General features: G+C 48.8%; 1 long non-coding RNA gene across 2 annotated transcripts; it reads left to right on the forward strand.

The window, feature by feature from the left end:
- Positions 1–4784: 4784 nt before the first annotated feature.
- On the forward strand, positions 4785–18983 carry LOC119251612 (uncharacterized). Of its 2 annotated transcripts, none has more exons than XR_008552971.1 (5): positions 4785–4941; positions 5295–5372; positions 5889–5959; positions 6541–6688; positions 18313–18983. It is a non-coding gene; the product is annotated as an uncharacterized LOC119251612 (long non-coding RNA). The 2 variants fall into 2 exon arrangements; XR_005126516.2 differs by lacking the exon at positions 18313–18983 and adding an exon at positions 18213–18305.
- The last annotated feature ends 4295 nt before the right edge of the window (positions 18984–23278 follow it).

Consider the following 23278-nt stretch of genomic DNA (forward strand, 5'->3'; position numbering starts at 1 on the left):
GAGGCCCTTCTTTTTAAAAAAACATTTTTTTTAAGTTTATGTATTTTTTGCATCATTCTTCATTTTTGTGCAATGTGTGCTTTCTCATCTGTTATAGTCCCCGTGAAATTCCCACCACCCATGACCATCCCCATAGTCCCTTGTGCTCTTGATCCGTTTTGATCCTACTCCCTTGAAAATGGGTTATTCTTTTTGTGTTAAAGCACAGCGGTGCACCCATACAGTACACGAGCAGATAAATGATGTAGCTGTGCTGTTAGAATCTCACGGGGCGTGGTGATTAGGGGAAAAAATGTCAAGGGCAATAATGGAAAACAGGTTAAAAAGTACCACGATTATCTTTGCCGGTTCTCCTGTCAGGTACCATCTCGTCATGTGTTCACTTGCCCGGAAACCTTCAGTACCTCCCCACGGTCGACTCCAGAAGGCCCAAATTCATTGTTCTGTGGTTTAATGTTCTCCCTACTTGACCCCGACCATCTTTGCGCCCCGGCTTCCTCTCCTGTCCCACACAGGCCCCCTTTCCATAAATGGCTGCTCATGGTCTCTGGCCACAGCCCCAGCTTCCTTCTTTCCCCCTGCCAGGCTGGATGCCTCCCCTCATCTGTTCCCCTCTGGAAACCCATTCAGTGTTCAAGACCCCGCTAGCCCCCACCTCTGGATGGAACACCTCTGTTCGCCCCAGTGGAAAGTGCATCTCAGTCTTCGATGTCCCAGCGGCCCGTCCCCCCTATGTCAGGCGGTAGGTGGGAGTCTTGCTCTGTGCTTTTTCTCATCTGACTTAGGTCCTTCCTCCAATACAGTCCGGGTCCTCTATGTTTCCCTGGGACTGATAAGAACAGCCCTTATGCATCTGGCACTGGGACTTTCTCTGTACATGATTCAATTTCTTTCTTATTTAAGAAAAAACCCAAGATTGTATTTCAGAGAAGGACGTAATAGGAAAGACTTTGATGACGCAGTGAAGGAACAGATTTAGGTGCTTTTTTCCAACTACAATTACCTTTCTCCTTTATATGATGAGTGCTTTCCCCAACAAGCAGAACACAGTGTGGCAGACAAACTGAACAGTTGGCAAACTGAACATAGGTCGTGGCGTTTCTCTTTCTCCTTATTTAAGAAAAATGATTGTGACAGTGAAACTGGAGTTGTTGTGTAGAGCCAGATAGATTTTTAGAGTTCATAAGAACTTCAGGAAGATTCAGGCAACAGTTGATACTGAGAATTACCTTTATGGAGAACAATAAGCTTAGGAAGAATTTACATGTTGGGCAAACCACTTTTTTTTTAAGATGATATTAATGGCATATAATGAGTGTGTGATTAATAAGAAATCCTAGATCATTGAACAAAGGGCCGAGATATAGATATTACTCAAGAAACAATTTCTAATGGTCACAGAAGATGAACCCAGCTGAAACATAGGAAACATACGAAACCTGGAGTTCCAGATGCTTCGTCCTAAAAAATCCGTCCTTCTCTCGTTTCAGTCTTTCTGGCTGGGCGGCATCCACATGATCACTGAGGAAGAAAGGCTCTTCAGGTGGTGGTTTTGTCCTCTGTGTGTCAATGGAGTCCTCTGCATGCAGCCAAAGGATGGGGAAGGAGAAAAGAGGATGAGGCAGGGAGCTTTTCTTAGCAGACTTCTCCTCCATCTGCATTCAGGTGGCTAGGACGCCGTCGCGCACCAGCTGCTGTGGAGACCAGTGAGTGTGATGTCATTGTGTGATCCAAAGAGGACATGTGTTTGGAGAGCAATCAGTCATTCTGTTACAGGGCAGGGTGAGTGGCACCCCAGAACCCTGAAACTTGCCTGCTCTAAACAGGTTCTGCCATCTGCGGCATCAAGACAAAATACATTCTAGTGTGTAAGACCTTTAATAGAAAGGAACTTTAATACAATTAGTGTGCAACTAAGAAAAGAAAAAGAAAAAGCTTTAAAATCAAGTACCCAAAGTTAACCCATCCCCTCGTGGGTAAATGCCCAGCCAAACAGGGTTGTCCCAAGGCAGGATCACTGAGCCCCAAAAGTCTGTCCCAGGTCTAAAGCACCTCTCATGGGGACCATAGGAAAAGGGCAGAGGGGCCAGGCAAGTCTGGAAGGTAAAGAGCAAAATCGAAGTCAAGATAAAAGCGGCTGTTGTTCACCTCCCCATGGGTCTCTCCCCCACGTCTGTTTCAAATGCCTCTTTTCACATCCCTCAAGTCCTTGTCAAGTGCTTAGTACAAGTCCATGGCTGAGAAGCAAGTGCAGCTTCTTCACTTGTCTCTCTGTTTCAAGTGCCTTATCCAGGTCTCCTTCTTGCTGTCCCAGTCTCCTCTGCTGCTTCCCCCTCCCTGCTCAGCTCCAGCTCCCTTGGGTGGGGCAGGGAAACTGGTCCCTCCCCTTTCCTGGGTCTCACCCTGTTACACACCCAGGATGATATCCCGTCTTTTTTTTACATTTTTAAAAAGATTTATTTATTTATGCATACAAGAGCTAGGGTGCAGGCCAGAGATGCAGGGGGTGAGAGGACTCCCCAGAGATAGAGTGGGGAACAGAACAGGGAGACTGACTGAAGTACACTGCTGAGGGGAGCAGCAGGAAGGGGAGCAGCACGGTGCACCATGTGGGTTGTTTCCTGGCCGGGGATTGAACTCATGCCGATGTGGCTGTGGACAGCTTCATAGTGCTGAGACTCAACCCCTTGCGCCACCAGGGTGGCCCCCAGGTTTTATTTGCTATTGGTTTTTACCAATAGACTGCACACCCAGAGAAGCATGCTCTTACCGAAATTATAAAAATAATGCAGCCCATATTTAAGCAAATGGCAAACTAACTCAAGGCCAAACTGGGTCTTTAGCTTGTGCCCGGATAGCCAAACTCTGAACTAGCAGAAATGTCTTCGTTCAAGATGCCATTGATGGAGGATAGGAATAAAAAAAAAAACTGGAAAGGAGGCACCACAAGACCAGAAACCTGGCTCACTCAAGGAGGTGGGGGTAGAAGGGATTAGCACAGCCATTGACACAGCTATGGGAACCAAGATCCCCAAGCGCCAACACCTAGATTACAAAGCACAAGACCCAAGGAGGTATCAGAGACTGTAGGGTGTGTCTAGAGCACAGGCCCAAGGGCAAAGATATAGAGATGGAATCTCTGTCCCTTTCAGATTCTGCAGAGTTGTCCAAAATCAGCAACTAACCGAACAAAGGCTCACCAGGAGTGACCCTCCCAAATGGAAGCCGACTGTATCAGGGCAGTCTGCACAGGCCCGGGGCAGCCATCCATCTGCCCACCTGAGACTATGCAGGTGCCTCTTTTCACCAACTCTGTCCTCTGCAGGGCAGCAGCCTCTTGCCTGCCGTGACCTGTACCTGCTGGGGCTTCTCTTCACTGACCTCCCTCAGCGGAGGCCGGTCTCCTCAAGGCCTCCCGCCTGCAACCCTGCAGGCCTCTCTCCGCAAACCTGCCCCTTTTGGGGCAGCTTTTTGCCTGCTATGTCTATGCAAGTGTCTTCTGCTCTTCTTTCCCTTTTGTTAGGGGGAAAGGATGTCGTGAGCTAATTCCATACAGGTTTGTGGACTCCACGCCCACTCCAGGCCAAAGCCATCAGGACATTACAAATCCCATCACCACCAAGGAGAAGGTCCAATCTCTCTCTCCCTCTCCCTCTTCTCCTGGCTTCATGACTCGTGGCTCCTGGCTCACGGCCAGCTCTCAGAGTGCCACTGGGATTCCAGGCCAGCGTAAAGGGTAGGATGCATTAAAGACTTTGTCTCCCTCTTTTTTCCCTGAGCTGTACATTTCCTCATTTCCCCTTCCCTTGTGGATAAACCTTTTATTAACCTTTCGCGTGCGCCTGCAGTAGAGCATTGATAAGTCCTTTTAAGCGTGCGGGTGAGGACCCACAGTCGGGCACCCCGTTTTGTATCAGGGCTGCCCTGTAACAGTTGCACCTGCGCTGGAAGTTCTGCTGGAATCTTTATTACATTCATTTGCTCAATAATATATTTTCTCATCATAGTAATCCTCCCAAATTCCCAGGGAGGCGCATGGAGACAAGGAACGGTGAAAGCAGGGGTCCCGAGCGGCGATCAAGGACAGTTAGAGATTAATAGTACTTATTAATGGGGTACTTTTGGTGGCGCAGGATGGCCGGGATTCCGACCACAGGCCTTGCTCCCCGCGCGGTAGCCTCCACGCTGCACAGCTGGTCTGGCCCGGAGCCCCCACCCTCCAGCTGTCCAGGGGGTCCCAGCGCCTTTCCCTCTCCCCAGGACCTCGCCCAGAGTGTCCCTGGCCAGGTGCTAACTCAGTTGAAGGAGGCGTCTCCTGTTCATGTAGTGGAGCCCCAGGTCACCCCACGACGCTCGCCTGTCCCCCACACAGGCTGCACTACCGGGGCCCAGGGCGCCCCTCAGTCTGGGCTTCAGGGCCCAAAGGCTCAGCCACCCAGCCGGTCGAGATCAGGTCTCTGGACGCGACCCCAAGACCTGTAACCGCAGACACCAGCCCCCCAAGACGTCAGCCGGAGCAGAAGGGAGGGGAGCTGAAGAAACTCGCTTCTCTGGGCGCTAAGCAAGGTCGCCCACTACCTCACCGCCCGGACGCGTTCCCCAGAGCCCCGCCCACCCGTTCCCCTCCCCTCCCCTCCCCCTCCCCGGAAAGACCCGCCCGCGGACGGCCCCGACGGGCGCGCACAGGATTGTGGGGAATGTAGTTTCCGAGGACACGCGGCTCTGGGTAGTGGCTTCCGGCGTCGTCTGCGCAGACGCGGCCGTGGCCCCGCCTCTGCCCGGAAGTCCCGGGGCCTCCATGTTGGCTGCTGCCGCGGGCAGTTTGGGGGCTTTTGTCCCTGAAGGCTGGGTTTGGGGTGAAGCTGAGGATCTGAGGACCTGCGTGCGGGTGTGGGGCGAAGGGGGAGCCCGGGCCCTGCGGACACGGTAGAGAGGCGTCGGGTGAGGCCTGAGGGCGGGGGTGGGGGAGGGAGCCCCGTGGCCCCTGCACGGGGGTGAGGCCGGGAGTGAGGGGTGTCGTGGGTGCTGGGCTAGAGAGGAGGCCAGTCCCGGGTTTCGGCCCAGAACGGTGGAAAAGAGGAGCCCAAGAGTATCCGACCGAAACGGGCTTTATTGAGAGTCCATGAGGTGATGAGGCCCTGCAGGCTGAGTCGCGCCCCAAATGGGAGCGGGCGAGGGTCTTTATAGGATCTGGCGACTGCTGCAGTTTTGGGTGTCCGTGAGGGGGTCTCTTCTGCCGGGGAGTCTGCTGGGGTTGACTGTTGTCAGCTTATCTCTGATTCTGCTCTTTTCAGGTTCCGTGGCGCCTGGTGGTGCGGGTGAGACGAGGGGCCCGTGGGTGCGCTCTTCAGTGGGGTTTCGCGCTGGACACAGTGAGTCCCTTCAGGTTACTCCCCTTCGTGTTTTCAAGAGATCTCAGCGCGATTGGGAAGTTCTGTTGATTGCTTTGTCATGCAATTAAGAATTCCGCGCCCAGGTGCTTTGTTACAAAGTCGGAGTGTGGGTTTAGATGGATCCCTGAGCGCTTTCTCTGTAAAGATCCACCCCAGGGGCCTCCCTGGTGGCGCTGGGGGTTAAGCACCGCCCCGCGAAGCAATCCGCAGCCTCTGCAGCACATCCCTGACCGGCCAGGGAGCTACCCACATGGCGCAGCAGACCTCTCTCCTCTGTCTCTGCACTGCTCCTCTCAGCAGTGGATTTCAGTTAGTCTGCCTGTTCTGTTTTCGGCTCTGTCTCTGGTGAATCCTCTCACCGCCTCCCTCTCAATCTCTGGCCTGTTCCCCAGCTCTGTATGCATAAATAAATCAATCTTTTTAAAAAAAAAAAAAGATCCACCTGAAAGTAATGATTTAAAGAAAAACAGGTCCAGTCTTTGGTTTCCCCTCCAGGGTCTTTGCTGGTGTGGCCAGGATCATACAGAAGGCTGTGGTTGTCCTGAGCCCTGATTGAGACTGGTTGGGTAAGAATTTCACTTCCTTTTTGGTGAATTTATCATGGCTGTCGCCCAGCCGTGTCCCCTGACCAGATAACTCCGGGGCCTCCCCGGGAGGACAGTGTCCCAGAAGGCAGGCCCCTGGAAAAGTGCTTTTTATCCTGTGCGTTTGTGCACTGATTCCCTTTGGGCGAACATCCCAGGGCAAATCGCAGTCATTGCCAAAAGAGGTCTCCGAGGAAATGAAAGGAAGCAGGGCTCCTCGGAACCATTTCTAGGAGTGTCCTAGCAAAAAAGTACATTAGATGTGACTTTTCCTATGAAATTGTGGGCAACAGTTTTGTATGTTGAAGACTTCAAATTAACTATTGGTCAGTCAGTATGAAACCTGAGTTTTCGTTAACTTAAGTCAGTTGTAAACCTTGATTCTACCAGTGAACGGCCTCATCACCTCATGGACTCTCAATAAAGCCTGTTTCGGTCGGATACTCTTGGGCTCCTCTTTTCCACCGTTCTGGGCCGAAACCCGGGACTGGCCTCCTCTCTAGCCCAGCACCCACTCTACTCCTTTGCACAGAGTCTCACGCAGTGACACTTTGCTCTCCCAGGCCTGTGCGGAGGAGCACTGTGAAAAGGAGACCCCAGGACCCAGGTGCAGCTGCCTCAGTCCTCTCCTGCGGGATTCCATCACCTCTCCCCGGCACCACCAGAGTCCTCCGGCATCTGTGAGAGCAGCAGACAATGGATAACTCTCTGGTGAGGGATTTGTTTTTCTTTAGCTTTTGGTGCATTGACTATTAGTTCATCAACTGAAATGTAAATTAGAAATGTAAAGTTTTTTTCAAGGAAACATAAATCACCAAGACAAAGTTGTCATGTAGATGCAGGCAAATCACACATCCACATGAGTGGAAATTGGAGTCTGCCCTGATGCCATGTCAGAGTGAGAAACGTGGCCCCTGCTGAGACCAGACCCCTGGGGGACACTGTGCTGCATGTCGTGGGGCTTGAGTGGTTGGGAGCAGTCTGAACTGGGGTTTGTGTTTCCCTGTAGATGATGATGTTTTCACCAGTCTGGAAATAAACACTCCCCGCGTGCTGCACTGGTCTGCTCATGGTTACCTGTCAGCTGTGGGGTGAAGGGGGAGGGAGAGGAAAGGTGGATGAGGACCTGAGTGCAGGTGTCGGGGTTAAGGGAGCCAGCTGGCTGCAACAGGCAGCGATGAAAAGTTCTCAGCTATTAATGAAGACTCAAGAGTCTGGGGCCTCCCTGGTGGCGCTGCTAGCAGTTGAGCGCTGGGCTGTGAAGCTGCCCACAGCCTCTGCAGCGCCGGTTCGATCCCCGGCCACCAGACGAGGGTCCCACATGGCGCGCAGACCTCTCCTGCTGCCCGCTGCTCCCTCAGCAGTGTACTTCGTCAGTCCGCCTGTTCTGCTCCCCGCTTTGGCTCTGGTGAATTCTCTCACCCTCCCGTGCTTCTGACTGTGCCCCGTGCTTATATAAATAAATAAAAATAAATCTTTAAAAAAAAAAAAGACTCAAGAGTCTAAATGACTCCTCAGCAGAGGGAGGCTGGGGAGAGCCATCGAGCTTTGCCTCTCACTCTTCTGGCCCAAGCTTTTTTAAAGATATGAATAAAAGGACAGGAAAATAGCATGGAACTGTGTTTATGCTGATACAGATTAGTAAGTCACTGCTGGAACAAGTTATTCTAGTTAGTAGGGATACTCACAAGCCAGAGAGGAGAACAGGAATCAATTCTGGGAAAAAGTTCTGTTTGCAGAACTTCTAACCTCCTGGAGCTCCATGGGCAGAGTAAACAGGCACACACCGGTGGGCTCAGTGGGATAGCTCCCCAAAGTCTGAACTCCGAATTGCAGGACTGCATTGCATTTTGTGTGCTGAATCTTGTCACCTCATCCATCACCTCATCCGTAGACTTGCTTTATTGTTTGAGAAGGGGGTCAGGGTAGCCTGGGCTGTATTCGTGGACAAGCAGTACAACGCAGGAACTTTCCACTCCAGCAAGCAGCAGACTTGGCCACTTCCTGCTTCAAGACAACTATTGGAGACTGACTCCCCAGGCCTTTCTCTCAGGTGGTCTGTAAACCCAGGGTGCCCAGTAGACTGTTCAGAGTCCTATTTTCTGGGCGTTGTTTGCACTGCTCCTGGGCATTTCTCCTTGGTGTGGCCTGCATGCATTTCTAGTGACGCTTCCCAGCACCCTAAGTTGTTCTCCAGTCCAGTTACACTTCTCTAGCCTTTGTGAATTAAATATCTGCCATATTTGAAAACACTGTATATGACCTTCTGGAAACTCTTTTATGGGTCATTGTTGAAATTTTCCATATACTTAATTTTTTGCTTATTTCCTTCTTTCTGGCCTGCTTAATCTGTCTTTGACACTCCTGTAGCACTAACAGCCTTTTTTTTTTTTTTTTTTATAGAGGCATGTTTTATTTATTTATTTATTTTATTTGTTTGTTTGTTTATACATGCACTGGGTACAGTCAGAAGCGCGGGAGGGTGAGAGAATTCACCAGAGCCAGAGCGGGGAGCAGAGCAGGCAGAAGGACCGAAGGACACTGCTGAGGGGAGCAGCGGGCGGCAGGAGAGGTCTGCGCGCCATGTGGGACCCTCCTCTGGTGGCCGGGGAGCAGCCGGGGATCGAACCGGCGCCGCGGAGGCTGCGGGCAGCTTCGCAACCCAGCGCTCAACCGCTGCGCCACTGGGGAGGCCCTACTAACAGCCTTTTATTATAATAATTTTCTCCTGCCTTGCTAACGGGGTTAGCCCTCTACCAAACCACCCTGGCCCATACTCCCGTCTGCCTCTCTCCCCACCCTCTCCACTCTTGCCCTGTTCCTTCTGGTCTCCATTATCTTCTTTGTTCCCTGTTCAGGTTTTATTCTCACTCTACCTAGAAATTTTTTTTTTATATTTATATCCCACAAATTAGTGACACATTCTGATATCTGTGTTTACTTTTTGAGTTGTTTCCTTCAATGAAATCACCTCCCATCCATCCCTTTTGTGCTAAATGCTGCCCTGAGGTCTTTCCTCACAGCTGTGTAATGCTCCATTGAGTTTGTGTTCCAGAATTTCTCTACCATTCATCTGTTGAAGGGACATAGGTTGGTTCCATGACTGGGTAGTAGTGAACAGTGCTGCTCTGTACGTTGGCGTAGATGAATCTTAGGCTTAGATAAATCTTTTGGTGTTTGAGCTTTCACATCATTTGCGTAAATAACTAGCAGAAGTATTACTGGAATACATGGAATTTCCATTTTTATCTTAAATGTTTAGACCATTTTCAAGGGACTGTATCAAGTATCATGGCCACCCACCAACCGTGGGTGAGAGCTCTTTTTTCTCTGCACCTTCTCCAGCGTTGTGAATTCTATTCTTTTTCATTTGGGCCATTCTCAAGGGGTGAGGTGGCATCTCAGTGTGGTTTTTTTATTTTTATTTTTTTAAGATTAATTTATTTATGCATATGAGAGCTGGGGTACAGGCCAGAGGCACAGGAGAGTGAGAGGATTCACCAGAGACAGAGCAGGGAGCAGAACAGGTAGAAGGACCGAAATACACTGCTGAGGGGAACAGTGGGCGATTCAGGAGAGGTCTGCTGCACCATGTGGGTAGCTCCCTGGCCAGCCAGGGATCGAACTCTTGCTGCAGAAGCTGCAGACAGCTTCGCAGCACTGCGCTCAATCCACCGGGGAGGCCCTCACTGTGGTTTTAATTTGCATTTCCCTTACAATGAGTGATGTTAACACTTCTCATGCCTGTAGGCCATCTGAATTTCTCCTTTATAGAAGCTTTTTCCTGTGCCCATTTTTTAATTGGGACATTCATTTTTGTTGAATTGTGTAAGAACTTTGGTAATTTTGGAGGTTAACCACTCGTCAGATGTGTGGCATGCAAATGTTTTTGCTAATCTGTGGGATGCCTTTCTGTTTTTGTGCTGCTTTCTTTTGTGGCACAGAAGCTGTTAAGCTTGGTGTTGTCCGCTTGTTGGTTTTGGTTTTGGTGCCTTGATGTTGGACTTGTATGTCCTAGCACATGTTTGTGGCCGCTGTCCTGTGTGTGCCCCTGTATGTTCTTTCCAAAACTTTCAGGTTTGGATTCTTATGTCCAGATCTTTAATCCATTTGGAATTAATTATTTATAGAGCATTTATATGGGTCTTATTTCATATTTTTGCAAGTGGTTCTCCATGCTGCCCCGCCCCATTTATCTGTAGGCCGTCTTTTCTCCATCTCATGGCCACCGCACCTTTGTCAAAGATCACCTGTTCCCATTTACCTGGTTATCTCTGCGCTTTCAGTTCTCTCCCATTAGTCTGATTTCTGGTTTTTGTTCCAGTATCGTGCTGTTTAAGTCGGTAAATGAGATAATTCAGTTTTTCTTTTTTTAAAAAATTTTTAAAATTTATTTTTGCATAGAAGAACTGGGGTGTAAGCCAGAGGTGCTGGGGGTGAGAGGACTCCCCAGAGACAGAGTGGGGAGCAGAACAGGCGGATCCACTGAGATGCACTGCTGAGGGGAGCAGCAGGGAGCACGCCGCAGTGATGGCGAGAGAGCGCAGACTTAACCTGCAGGCCGCCAGGGAGGCCCCAATTTTTTCTTTTTTTTAAGATATTTTAGCTGTTAGGAAATTTTGTGTTCCCATATGAATTTGATAATTGTTCATTCTATTTCCTTTAAAAAAGTCGGTGGTAATTTAATTTGCATTAAATCTGCAGATTGCTCTGGGCGGTAAGGTAAGGCCATTCAGTGACGGCAGGTTGTTCCGTCTGAAGAACACAGGGTGTCTTTCTTTGTGCCTGGTTTCCTTTAATCAGCTTACCTTTCCTGGGTCCAGGCCCTTCACCTACTTCTGTAACTTTCCCAGGTCGTTCTTCCTGGCCGGCTTGTGAACAGACTGTCCTCGTTTCCCTTTTGCTACGTTGCATATGGAAACGCCACTGATTTTTGTATCCTGCGCTTTACTGTATTTGCTTTATTATTTCCAGAGATCTTTTGGTAGTCTTTTGGTTTCTCCACATGTATCAACATCTGATCTGTGAAAGTGACAGTTATACTTTTTCTCTTCCAATTTGTATTCTTTCTATGTCGTTTTTTTACCTAGTTGCTTTATGTAGAATTTCCAGACTCCATGAGTAACACTGGTGGTAGCGGATGTCCCTGTCTTGGTCCTGCTGTGAGTGGCATGCGCTCAGCTCTTCACCACCGTGTGTGATGTTGGCTGGGGGATTGTCATTACAGCTTTTTTTTTTTTTTTTAATAGAGACATGTTTTATTTATTTGTTTGTTTGTTTGTTTGTTTGGTTTATACAAGCACTGGGTACAGTCAGAAGCACTGGAGGGTGAGAGAATTCACCAGAGCCAGAGCAGGGAGCAGAGCAGGCAGAAGGACCGAAGCACACTGCTGAGGGGAGCAGCGGGCGGCAGGAGAGGTCTGTGTGCCATGTGGGACCCTCCTCCGGTGGCCGGGGAGCAGCCGGGGATCAAACCGGCGTCGCAGAGGCCGCGGACAGCTTCGCAACCCAGCGCTCAACCGCTGCGCCACCGGGGAGGCCCATGTCATTACAGCTTTTATAAGATTTGTATAAATTCCATTTATTCCCTTTTTTTTGCAAGAGTTTTTATCATAAGTGATAAAAAAATCTTGTCTAATGCTGTTTAGCACCTGTTGAGAAGATCGTGTGGCTTTTGTCTTCCTTTTTGGTCATCTGGTGGCCACATTGATTGATTGATTTGATGTGTGTTGAACCAGCCTTTCATTGCTGGGAGAATGCATGACTCGCTGGTATGTTGTAGTGTTTGGTTCGCTAGGTTTTTTTGTTTTTTGTTTTTTGTTTTTAATATTTATTTATTTATTTATACAAGCACTGGGTACAGTCAGAAATGCGGGATGGTGAGAGAATTCACCAGAGCCAGAGCGGGGAGCAGAACAGGCAGACCTTCGAAACATACTGCTGAGGGGAGCAGTGGGCGGCAGGAGAGGTCTGCGTGCCTTGTGGGACCCTCACCAGTGGCTGGGGATCCAACTGGTGCTGCAGATGCTGCAGGCAGCTTTGTAGCCGAGCACTCAACCGCTGCGCCAACGGGGAAGCCCCTTGCTAGGGTTTTGGTGAGGATTTTTGCATTTATGGTCATTGGTAATACTGGTCAAAGTTTCCCCTTTTGTGCTGTCTTTGTTTCCGGGATCAGGGTGGTGCTGACCTTGTGGAGTGTGTTGGGTGCTTTACTCGGTCTCAAGTTTTTGGAAGAATGTAGATTTGTGTTCGCTTCTTTCGCGGTCTCTCTAATGATTTCTTTTTTTCTCCATATCCCTGAGTGCTTCTATTTCTTTTTCTCCCTGCATCCAGTCCCAGTCTCCTGTCTTCCATCTGCAGTTCTCCTGACTGAGTCAGTCAGCTGTTTCGCCGTTTCTACCAGTTACACTTGAGCTTGGGCCTCCTGCCCAGTCCTCGTGCTACAGGCTCCGCTCCCACGTGATGGCTGCTGCAGCTGTCCACAGGGCGCCTGCAGCTCGTGGAGAATGAGAACCTCCTCCTGTGTTGTGTCCCAACGCACGGAGTGCTTCTCTCCCGCCACTGATGGGCCGCCAAACCGGGGTTTCTCCTGCGCTCCTGCCTCCGAGTTTCATTGCTTCTAATGCGAATTGCTCTTCAGTGTTATCGGATGTCTCCTAGGTGCGAACAAAAAACAAAACACATTAAAAATTACACACACACATACACACACTTTTACATTAGATTCATCATTGTCGGCCAAGCCTGAAGGATGTGTTTGCAGGTGATGATGTTGCTCCCTCTTACGCCTCCTGCTGGCCAGTGTGTGGTGATGACTCAAAGTCTAGCCGGAGAGAGCACTCAGGTTAGTGGGACATATTTAAATTTTTTAAAGATTTATTTATTTATGCATACAAGAACTTAACCCCTTGCGCCACCAGGGAGGTCACCTCAATGGGACATATTTTTTATCCTTTTTTTTTTTTTTTTTTTTTAGATTTATTTATTTTTATGCAAGAGCTGGGGTATAGGCCAGATGTGCGGGAGGGTAAGAGGATTCACCAGAGGCAGAACAGGAGCAGAACAGGCAGACTGACGAAATACCCTGCTGAGGGGACCGGGGGCGAGACAGGAGAGGTCTGCTGCACCACGTGGGTTGCTCCCTGGCCAGCCGGGGATCAAACCCATGCTGCAGAGGCTGCGGACAGCTTCACAGCGCTGCGCTCAACCCACTGTGCCACTGGGGAAGCCCTCAGTGAGACGTAGTTTAACACAGGTCGAGACAGACTCATTTGCTGAGTAAAATCACGGAGCACACCTTTTCCTAATTTTGGCGTGTTATTTTAAGGTTACATCAGGGATTCTAAATGGGATTTTATTAATGTAGTTAACTTTTCTATCTTGAAAAAAACCGTTTTATAATTTCAGTTTCTGTAAAGATTTTATAATTGTGCTGTTTAATAACTTAAAAATCATAGATGTGTGTATCATAACTATGATTCTGGCCTAGAATTCTGGTCAATAGTTGATTTTTTTTTTCCATTCTGATAGCAAGCACGTAACATAAAATCTCCTTTTAGCTGCTCACCTGCTGCCTGTCTGTCGCTGTGCGGGTGTCCTGTATAAAAGCCTTTTCCCTTGGTGACGCCTTGGTGGCAGCTCTCCTGTCCTATGGTGGCCATTCAGGGTCTCCTTTTGCTTCCTTTCCTAATAAACATGTCCTTCCAAAATGTAAAAAAAAACCTTGTTTTGGCCTTTTTTCCATATAGTTCTTTTGATTCAGTATCTTCACAGTGTTGTGCCACCATCACCACCATCCAGAAATTTTCCTTTTCTCCTCATGAAACACTCCGCTCTAAGCCCAAGCTCCCTACTCCCCTCTTCTCAGCCCCTGCAACTGTCTTTTTATTTTCTGTTTCCATGAATTTGATGACTCTGAGAGCCTCATAGAAAGGGAGTCATGGGGCCTCCCCGGTGGCGCAGCGGTTGAGCGCTGGGTTGCGAAGCTGCCCGCGGCCTCTGCGGCGCCGGTTCGATCCCCGGCTGCTCCCCGGCCACCGGAGGAGGATCCCACATGGTGCGCAGACCTCTCCTGCCACCCGCTGCTCCCCTCAGCAGTGTACTTCAGCCCTTCTGCCTGCTCTGCTCCCCGCTCTGGCTCTGGTGAATTCTCTCACCCTCCCGCGCTTCTGACTGTACCCAGTGCATGTATAAACAAAACAAACAAATATAATAAATAAATAAATAAAAACATGCCTCTATTAAAAAAAAAAAAAAAAAAAAAAAATATTTTTAAAAAAAAAAAAAAAAAAAAAGAAAGGGAGTCATGTTACATCTCATTTTGTGAATGTCCTACTTTATTGCATAACGTCTTTATGGCGCACCCATATTTTACCATGTGTTGTTTACTTCCTCTTAAAGACGCAGTGATATCCTTTCATGTGGCGCTGCCGGTCTTATTTGTCCACTGATCCATGGCTGGCGGCTTGGGTTGGTTTTGCTTTGGGCTGTAATGACTGATGTTGCAGTGACTGTAGGTGTGCAGACGTCTCCAGGCCCTGCTGTCCCTGCTATTGGGGAACACCCCAGGGTAGTGGTGTGGTGTGGTGAGGGTGGGTCCTCCTGTCATTCTGAGTTCCCTTTTCCCAAGAATCACCTTCCTGCTTCCTTCCTGGCTGCATCATTTATCATTTATGTTTGCCCCAACAGTGCACAGGGTTCCAGGTCTCAATGGGGTTTGTTTTTTTTTTAAAGATTTATTTATTTATACAAGAACCGGGGTATAGGCCAGATGCGCGGGAAGGTGAGAGGATTCACCAGAGACAAGAGCGGGGAACAGAACGGGCAGATCCACTGAAACACACTGCTGAGGGGAGCAGCGGGCGAGACAGGAGAGGTCTGCTGCGCCATGTGGGACCCTCACCAGGATTGAACTGGTGCTGCAGAGGCTGCGAGCAGTTTCACAGCCCAGCACTCAACTGCTGCGCCACCAGGGGAGGCCCTTAATGGTTTTGATAATATTTTATTTCTACCCTAGTAGATGTAAAATGGCATCACTTGTGCTTTTGATTTGCTTTTCCTTAATGGCCAGTGATGTTAGCATTTTTATGTGCTTATGGCCTACTTGTGATTTGCAGAACTGTATTCCAGTCGTTTGCTCATTTCTTTTTTTTTTTTTTTTAAGATTTATGCATACAGGAACTGGGGTATAGGCCAGAGGTGGGGGTGGGGTGAGAGGATCTAGCAGAGACAGAGCAGGGAACAGAACAGGCAGACTGGCTGAAATAACACTGTTGAAGGGAACAGCGGGGAGACAGGAGAGGTGTGCTGTGCCGTGTGGGTAGCTCCCTGGCCGGGGATCGAACTCATGCTGCAGAGGCTGTGGACAGCTTCATAGGTTGCGTCTTAACCCCTTGTGCCCTCAGGGAGGCCCCTCTGCTCATTTCTGATGGGCTTTTATGTAGCAGTTTTAGGACCACAGCACACCTGTGAGAAGGTTGATTTCCTCTCTACACTTCCTCCCAATTATGGAAACACCCATATGGAGTGCATTTGCTCTAGTTTACAAATCCGTCTTGAGATACCATCTCCGTGGGCTTGGTTCCCAGTATGATACCCTCTTGGTGGTGTACTTTATAGATTTGGAGGAGCAGGGATAAGTATCCACTATTGTAGGTGTCCAGAATAGCCTTGCTGCCCTAAAAATCCTGTGCTCCTTCGAGTCCTTCCCCCACCCATTTCCACGGATACTTTCATGGTCTCCATAGTTCCTTGTAATCGAGTGTCATACATACAGTCATGCATTGGGTGGCGTTTTCAAAGGAGTCATAGAAGATTCCTGTCTTCATGACATGACAGCTCATTTCTCTGAGCTCTGAATGATGATGCCATTTTCTGGATGAAGCACAATTTATCCATTTATCCACTGAGGCATTTTGGTCGCTTCCCAGTATGGGCAGTGGGATATAGCTGCCGTGTATGTCCACGTGCTGCTGCTCCTAAGGACGTGAGTTTTCCCATCTATTGGGTACATAATGGAAGTGCAGGGACTGAATCAAGTGTTGTTTAATTTTTTTAATTCACTTTTTTTTTTTTTAAGATTTATTTATTTATATAAGAACTAGGGTACAGGCCAGATGCGCGGGAGAGTGAGAGGATTCACCAGAGACAGAGCGGGGAGCAGAACAGGCAGACTGATGAAATACACTGCTGAGGGGAGCAGCGGGCTAGACAGTAGAGATCTGCGCCATGTGGGACCCTTGCTGGTGGGCCAGGATCAAGCCAGCACTGCAGAGGCTGTGGACAGCTTCACAGTGCAGCACTCAGCTTCCTGCACCACCAGGGAGGCCATTAAATTCACATTTTTAAAAAGTTTATTAGAAAAAGGAGCCCCTGCCTAGTCCTAGGCAGGCAGGAGAGCTGCTGAGAGTGGTTTACTTTCCCAGAGAGCACCAAGCTCTATGCAGACGGCCCTGCCCTGGTGGTGGTCTGTCTGGTAACCTGAGCAAATTAGTGTCCTCTGCTGTGTTGAGTTCCTGTTTTACAGGTTCCTCCAACAGTCTCCAGTATGAGGCTTTCTCAACACACTGGAGTAGCACAAGTGTACTAGTGTGCTAGTTCTTACAGTGTCTGTGGACCTTAAACTTCGCCAGTTGCACTGTTGTGTTGCACACATGTATTTCACATTGGTTCTGTGCATGTCATTGTCCGCTCTTTTTAACGTATTTTTCTTTTCTCTAAGCCATTGTGGTTTTTTTTTTTTTTTAAGATTTATTTATTTATGCATGTAAGAACTGGGGTACAGGCCAGAGGTACGGTGGGTAAGAGGACTCACCAGAGACAGCGGGGAACAGAACAGGCAGATTGACTGAAACACACTGCTGAGGGGAGCAGTGGGGAGATAGGAGAGGTCTGCTGTGCCATGTGGGTTGCTCCCTGATCGAACTCATGCTGCAGTGGCCGCAGATAGCTTCATAGGTTGTGTCTTAACCCCTTGCTCCACCAGGGACTCCCCCACCCCCCTTTTTTTGTTGCATAGAAGATCTGGGGTGTAGGCCAGAGGTGCGGGGGTTGGGGGTTGGTGAGAGGATTCACCAGAGACATAGTGGGTGCAGAACAGGTGGACTGACTGAAATACACTGCCAAGGGGAGCAGTGGGAGAGACAGCGGGGAGATAGGAGAGGTCTGCTGCGTGATGTGTGGGTCAGCTCCCTGGCCAGGGATCAAACTCAGGCTATAGCGGTGATAGCCTGAGACTAACACCCTATGCCACCAGGGAGGCCAACAATTGTCTATTTTTTAAAAATTAGAAGTACAGTGTATGTAGAATTCTTTGTACATTTACCTACTCAGCGACCATTTCTTGGAGCCGTCTGGTGTCCTTTCAGTCTGTAGAACGTCCCCTAGTGCTGTGAGCTGCTGCTGAGTTACCTCAGCATTTGTCTGTGTGAGATGGCTGCTGCTGCTTTTTCTTTTAGTCTAGTGTCACCAGATTTAAGATGGGGGTCAAAGGATGTTTCAGTGCTTTGAAGATACTTTCCCCTTCTTCCGGTGAGACGTTGTCCATCATTCCTTTGTGGTTGAATCATCTGCTGTCGTCTCTCCGGGCTGCTCCCAAGATCTTCTCTTACCTTTGGGCAGTGGCTGTTTGTGAAGGGCCTGAACTAGTTTTCTTTGCCCTGACCTGATTACAGATTTTTAAGTTTATTAGGTTTGTAAATTGCATCTCTAAATTAGGGGACTTTTAGCCGTTGTGTGTGAAAATACGTATTATGCACCTTCTTTCCCTTCTGGAACTCCAGTTACATGCGTGTGAAACTGTTTCCTAGAGTATTTCTGAGCATCTTCCCATTCTCCTCCTTATTTTTCTTTTTCATTTTCAAGTAAGTTTTCTTTTCAAGTTCTTTTTCTTTTTCGAGTAAGTTGTTTACCATCAACTTCAGTGACTTCCTTTTGCTTTAGTAAGCCCGATGTTTAGCCCTCCAGTCAGTTTTCATTTTAATACTTCATTGACCGTCTCCCATGTTCATGTGGCTGCTTTTGTAGGTTAACCTTGCTCTCCGGCAGTTTTCCTTAATGCATTGTTTCTATGTTTCCATTAACATACTGAAATGTCTTAGGGGTGTTTTAACCCTTCTCTGGTACCAGCTGATCACAGATCCCTTGGCTTTAGTTTCCAGGGGCTGCTTTGTTGTTGTTTTCTGTCTGTTTTTCTTCTGGAATATGAGTAATGTTTTCTATTTTTCTTACATGGTAGTGGTTATGAATTAGCCCTTGTTGGACGTGGTGAATCATATGTTGCTGCACCTCCCCCTGCAGTGACCTTTAGGGCTAATGGCTTTTGCCATGGTCCCTAGGTCCAGCTGGGCAAGGAACCAGCACGCAGGGGAGTACAGCAAAGTTCCCTGAAGACATAGATAAGACAGACGTCTATCAAAAGATAATGACCACCAGGAGCCACCACAAGAATGCTGACCAAAAGGAGCCTTATCTCGTCTCCTCAGACCTACAAACTTTATCCCTTCACTCTCTTTCTAAAACTTCTTCCTTCTCTTCTGTAAAGGGCATTGATTGTTAAATTAAAGAAACATGAAATCTAGTAACAAGGATGTCTCAAATGAAACACCAATAAACCTTGTGTAACAACAAAATTGTTAGTTCAATAATTGCTCTGTTATATGTTAAAATTCCTTAGCTTTGATCCCTAATGAAAAAATGGTATTACATAAAAAAAAATAAGTGCACCTGTTATAATTAATAATGATTAATGAATTTGGTGGTTAGCTAGGAGAAAATGTAATTATATAAAACAAAAGACAAAACTAATGATTTGACTGCTTAGGAATGTGCCTAGATCCAAATGTAACTCTGGACATAAATCACTGCCTTGTCAATGATAAGTTAAACCTATGAGCCAACTGCTTTAGTTCACTGATAACCGATCCTATGCCTTTAGAAAAATATATATACTGGCCACTAACTTAAATAAAATTACACTCAGATTTTCACTCTCTTTTTTTTTTTAAGAGGCATGTATTATTTATTTATTTGTTTGTTTGTTTTGTTTTGTTTTGTTTGTTTATACAAGCACTGGGCACAGTCAGAAGCGCGGGAGGGAGAGAGAATTCACCAGAGCCAGAGCGGGGAGCAGAGCAGGCAGAAGGACCGAAGTACACTGCTGAGGGGAGCAGCGGGCGGCAGGAGAGGTCTGCGCGCCATGTGGGACCTTCCTCCGGTGGCCGGGGAGCAGCCGGGGATCAAACCGGCGCTGCAGAGGCCGTGGGCAGCTTCGCAACCCAGCGCTCAACCGCTGCGCCACCGGGGAGGCCCAGATTTTCACTCTCTTGAAGTGTGTCTGTCTGTCATTTCTTTTGCCGACTCCCTGACCACCCTGCGCAGTCTCTCAACCCTGAGGCGCCCTCTTCGTCTACTGCTGTGCTGGTCCGCGGCAGTATGTTGCAGAGATTCTGGATCCTGTTACATTTTTCAGAAGAGTGATTTTGATTAAACCCATTGGGGAAGAGGCTCACAGAGCAGGGCCCAGCATTCATGTGCACTGGTGCCCCTTACTCTGCCAAGAGAGCTCTGTGACAGAGCTGTCACCCTAGCAACGAGAATGCCATAGGCACGGAATAGTGACCACCAGGGAGTCCGCTTGAGCCCTGATGTGCAGATTTGATTGAGGCTCTGTCTTGCAGACGTGGTCAGCCTCCTATGTCCTGACCTCACGCGCAGGCCCTTATGACTGTGCTGATTACTTTTGCTGACAGTTCCCGCCACCTTCAATACATTGTGATGCGAGGACAGCTGTGTGACCCACAGCTGCCAGGTGAAGAGAGACATCCCCGTCACTCAGGACATAGGCACTTAGTGGCCCCATCACCATCCCTCCAGGCCAAGACAAAGGTGCAGTCTTTTTGCGGACATAGCTTGTGGGGTTTTTTTTTTTTTTTTTTAAGATTTATTTATTTATGCATACAGGGGCTGGGGTCCAGGCCAGAGGTGTGGGGGTGAGATTATTCACTAGAGACAGAGTGGGGAGCAGAACAGGCAGATGGACAGAAATACACTGCAGCAGGAGAGGTCTGCTGTGCCATGTGGCTATCTTCCTGGCTGGAGATTGAACTCATGCTGCAGACGCTGCAGCAAGCTTCATAGGTTGCGCCCCCTTGTGCCACCAGGGAGGCCCTTGTTTTTTATTACATAGCACAGGTTCTCTGGATTCAAGTTTTATCAGGGTTGGAAAGTTGTTTGGTTTTTGTGTATTTTCTTTTTTTTAAGATTTTTTTTTTTTTTTTAATTTTATTAATACAAGACCTGGGGTACAGGCCAAAGTCGCGGGAGGGTGAGAGGATTCACGAGACAGAGCTGGGAACAGAACAGGCAGATGGACCGAAAGCACTACTGAGGGGAGCAGCGGGCGAGACAGGAGAGGTCTGCCTCGCTGTGTGGGATTCTCCCTGGCCAGCTGGGGATCGAGCGGGTGCTGTGGAGGCTGCGAACAGCTTCACAGTGCTGCGCTCAACCTGCTGTGCCACCGGGGAGGCCCAGTTTTTGTGTATTTTCAAATATTTGTTGTCTCTATGTGATCTACCGAACTCCAGTTCTTCTCAGTTGTATCACCACATATTGTCCCCCACATCACTGACTCTGGGGCTTCCATTCCTGCTGATCTGGGCACGTGCTGCCTCAGTGGTGGGGGCGCCTCTGCAGCAGCGGGGGCTTCTCTCCCTGCTCCACACAACCCAGTTCTGGCTGTGTCTCCTCGGAGCCTAGCAATGGCCTCCTTATGTGTACTTCCTGGGTCATGGAGTGGACTGACCAGGTGCGAGTTCTGGGCTGACTGGCGCTACAAAGGTCCGCACAGCCACAGGATTGAAAAACGGTCCCATCAGACTTGTGGGCGGGGCTCCCTGGAAGAGGATATAACATGGTGAGAGGGAGAGAACAGCTCCGTTCCAGCCTCCAAAGAAAGAAGATGGACCAGAACCTGACCTTGAAAGAAGCATCCAGCAGCTGACCTCCAACGAGGCATGAGAAGCAAGAGTCTGTGAGAGACACTGCCTCCGTGTCTCTGATGTCACCTTAAGGAGCCAAAGACTCCAGGCCTGGTGTCTCAAGGAGCTTTTTGTTGTTGGTGTCGCCCAGCAACTCACAAATAGCTGGGGGTCTCTGACACCGCCTCTGGGGAAGCAGTAGTGACCATAGCGACCATCACTACTGGCTGGTGCCGTCCAGCAGTCCTTTTGAAAAGTGGTAACCATCAGTTTCTGGGTGAGGTGGCCGGCCACTGTGTACATAGTGAGCTCTTTGTTTCTCCTGTTTGAAATAACCCCATGGTTGTTGCTGAGCCTGAGGTCTCTTGCAGTCGTGTGCGGGTGAGGCCCCAGACGGTGGCCCATTCTCTTACCGGGCACTGCCCTTTGTTTGGCCCTCGCCCACAGGCCCCTGTACATAGGTGTCCGTATTGCACTGGCCCTGCGTTTTGGTTTTTGGCCTTTCTGCCTTTCGGGGCTTTTCAGTGGCTCTCTGGTCTCAGAGCCTGGGCAGGTGGGAGGCCTTTCTGGCCTCTCCCATGCTATCATCCATCCTCCTTGTGCCAGAGGGCACCCCTGTGTCACTATTTTGTTTTCCCGGGGCCTCTTCCCCTGAAGGGTCTTTGTCGGCTCTGCATGATGATATCAAAATAACTTGCCCTTTGCTTTCAGAGTGTTTTTATAATTGGGCCTGAGCTCCTCTCCTGTGAAGTTTGTGTAGTTTGTCAGGTGTTGCGAAGGGAAAGCCCTCGGCTTGTTAATGTCGTCGCTGCTGGTCTGTGTGGGCGGCCGAGGTTCTGCCAGCTTGTCCGTTGCCAGACCCTTTCCAGGGAAAGTTTTGAAGCAGGGACTCTCTGGAAGCAAGTGTTGTGGCAAGGCAGTTTCCAGTTGATTGTAAACAGGTAGGAGCAGAAGAAACAGCCCAATGTGTGGAATATTTTGAAGATAGAGCCAATAGCATTGCAGTCTTTGGCCTTTGTGTCCCCAGAAGAAGTCTTTTAGTTAAAACTTTACATCTTTTTCAAATTTGTTAGGTAAAAACTGTATTGCAGCATGATTTTATTTGGAATTAATCTCATTTAAAAATTTTTAAATATATCTTCATAGTTTAAAAGACTGAAATTTTGCAAGACTGCTGGTGATCATCATTCTTAGCTCAATTTTCTCCCAAGTTGCTGTTTCTTCTTCATTTCTTTTTTTTTTTTTAAAATCTTTTTTTAATTTTTTTTTTATAGAGGCATGTTTTATTTATTTATTTTGTTTGTTTGTTTGTTTTGTTTATACATGCACTGGGTACAGTCAGAAGCGCGGGAGGGTGAGAGAATTCACCAGAGCCAGAGCGGGGAGCAGAGCAGGCAGAAGGACCGAAGTACACTGCTGAGGGGAGCAGCGGGCGGCAGGAGAGGTCTGCGCACCTTGTGGGACCCTCCTCCGGTGGCCGGGGAGCAGCCGGGGATCGAACCGGCGCTGCAGAGGCTGCGGGCAACTTCACAACCCAGCGCTCAACCGCTGCGCCACCGGAGAGGCCCGTTACTGACCCTTTTGAATTGGTTGAAATATGTACTAATAAAGTCTTCCTACCTGCTGAGCCTGAAATCAGGCTCCCTGGGGAGACTGGGCTGTGGTAACCAATGACCCTGACCTCCGAGTGTCTTCTACAGCAGAGGCCTGCTTCATCTCTCTTTGTGGCCTTGGGTTGATGTAATAGCCTTTCCTGAAGGGTCCTGGTCCTTGGGACAAGAGGAAGGCGTGCAGGGAACAGTTTCAGCTCTTAAAGATGCTCAGTGTGTTAGAATCTCTTCCACTGACATTTCTTAAAAGCTGCCTGAGCAGCAGCTGAGATGGGTGCACACTGTCCGTGAGGGCTACATCCGTGTACATCTCCAGTGCAACCCCTGTCTTGCGCGGTGACCCTAATAACATCCCATGGGGCTGATTCCTTTTCTCTGAAAAGCCTGGATTTGTGTGTGTGCCAGGACCCTGTGGCATGTCCTGGTGTTGCTACTGTTAGTACAGAGATCTGTGTCCTCAGATGCAAGTGACCTGCCGTCTCCACAACCGATTCACAGGCGTCAAGCGTGGGCAAGATAAGCACGTGAACATTCCATTCTGAAAACTGGGAGGCATGAAGAAGGGAATTGTGTTGTCTCATGGCTGCCCAGCAGTCTTGTAATTCCGGCATCAGTTGTTCTGAGAGACCCCTTTGGATGGGCCAGCATCAGGAGGTGTCCCCTTGGACCACATCTCCCATGGCAGAAAATGAGCTTGTTTGTTCTCTGGCACAGTT

The sequence above is a fragment of the Talpa occidentalis genome, unplaced genomic scaffold, assembly GCF_014898055.3.
Source record: "Talpa occidentalis isolate TD23 unplaced genomic scaffold, MPIMG_talOcc4v2.1 talOcc4.2, whole genome shotgun sequence".
Lineage (NCBI taxonomy): Eukaryota > Metazoa > Chordata > Mammalia > Eulipotyphla > Talpidae > Talpa > Talpa occidentalis.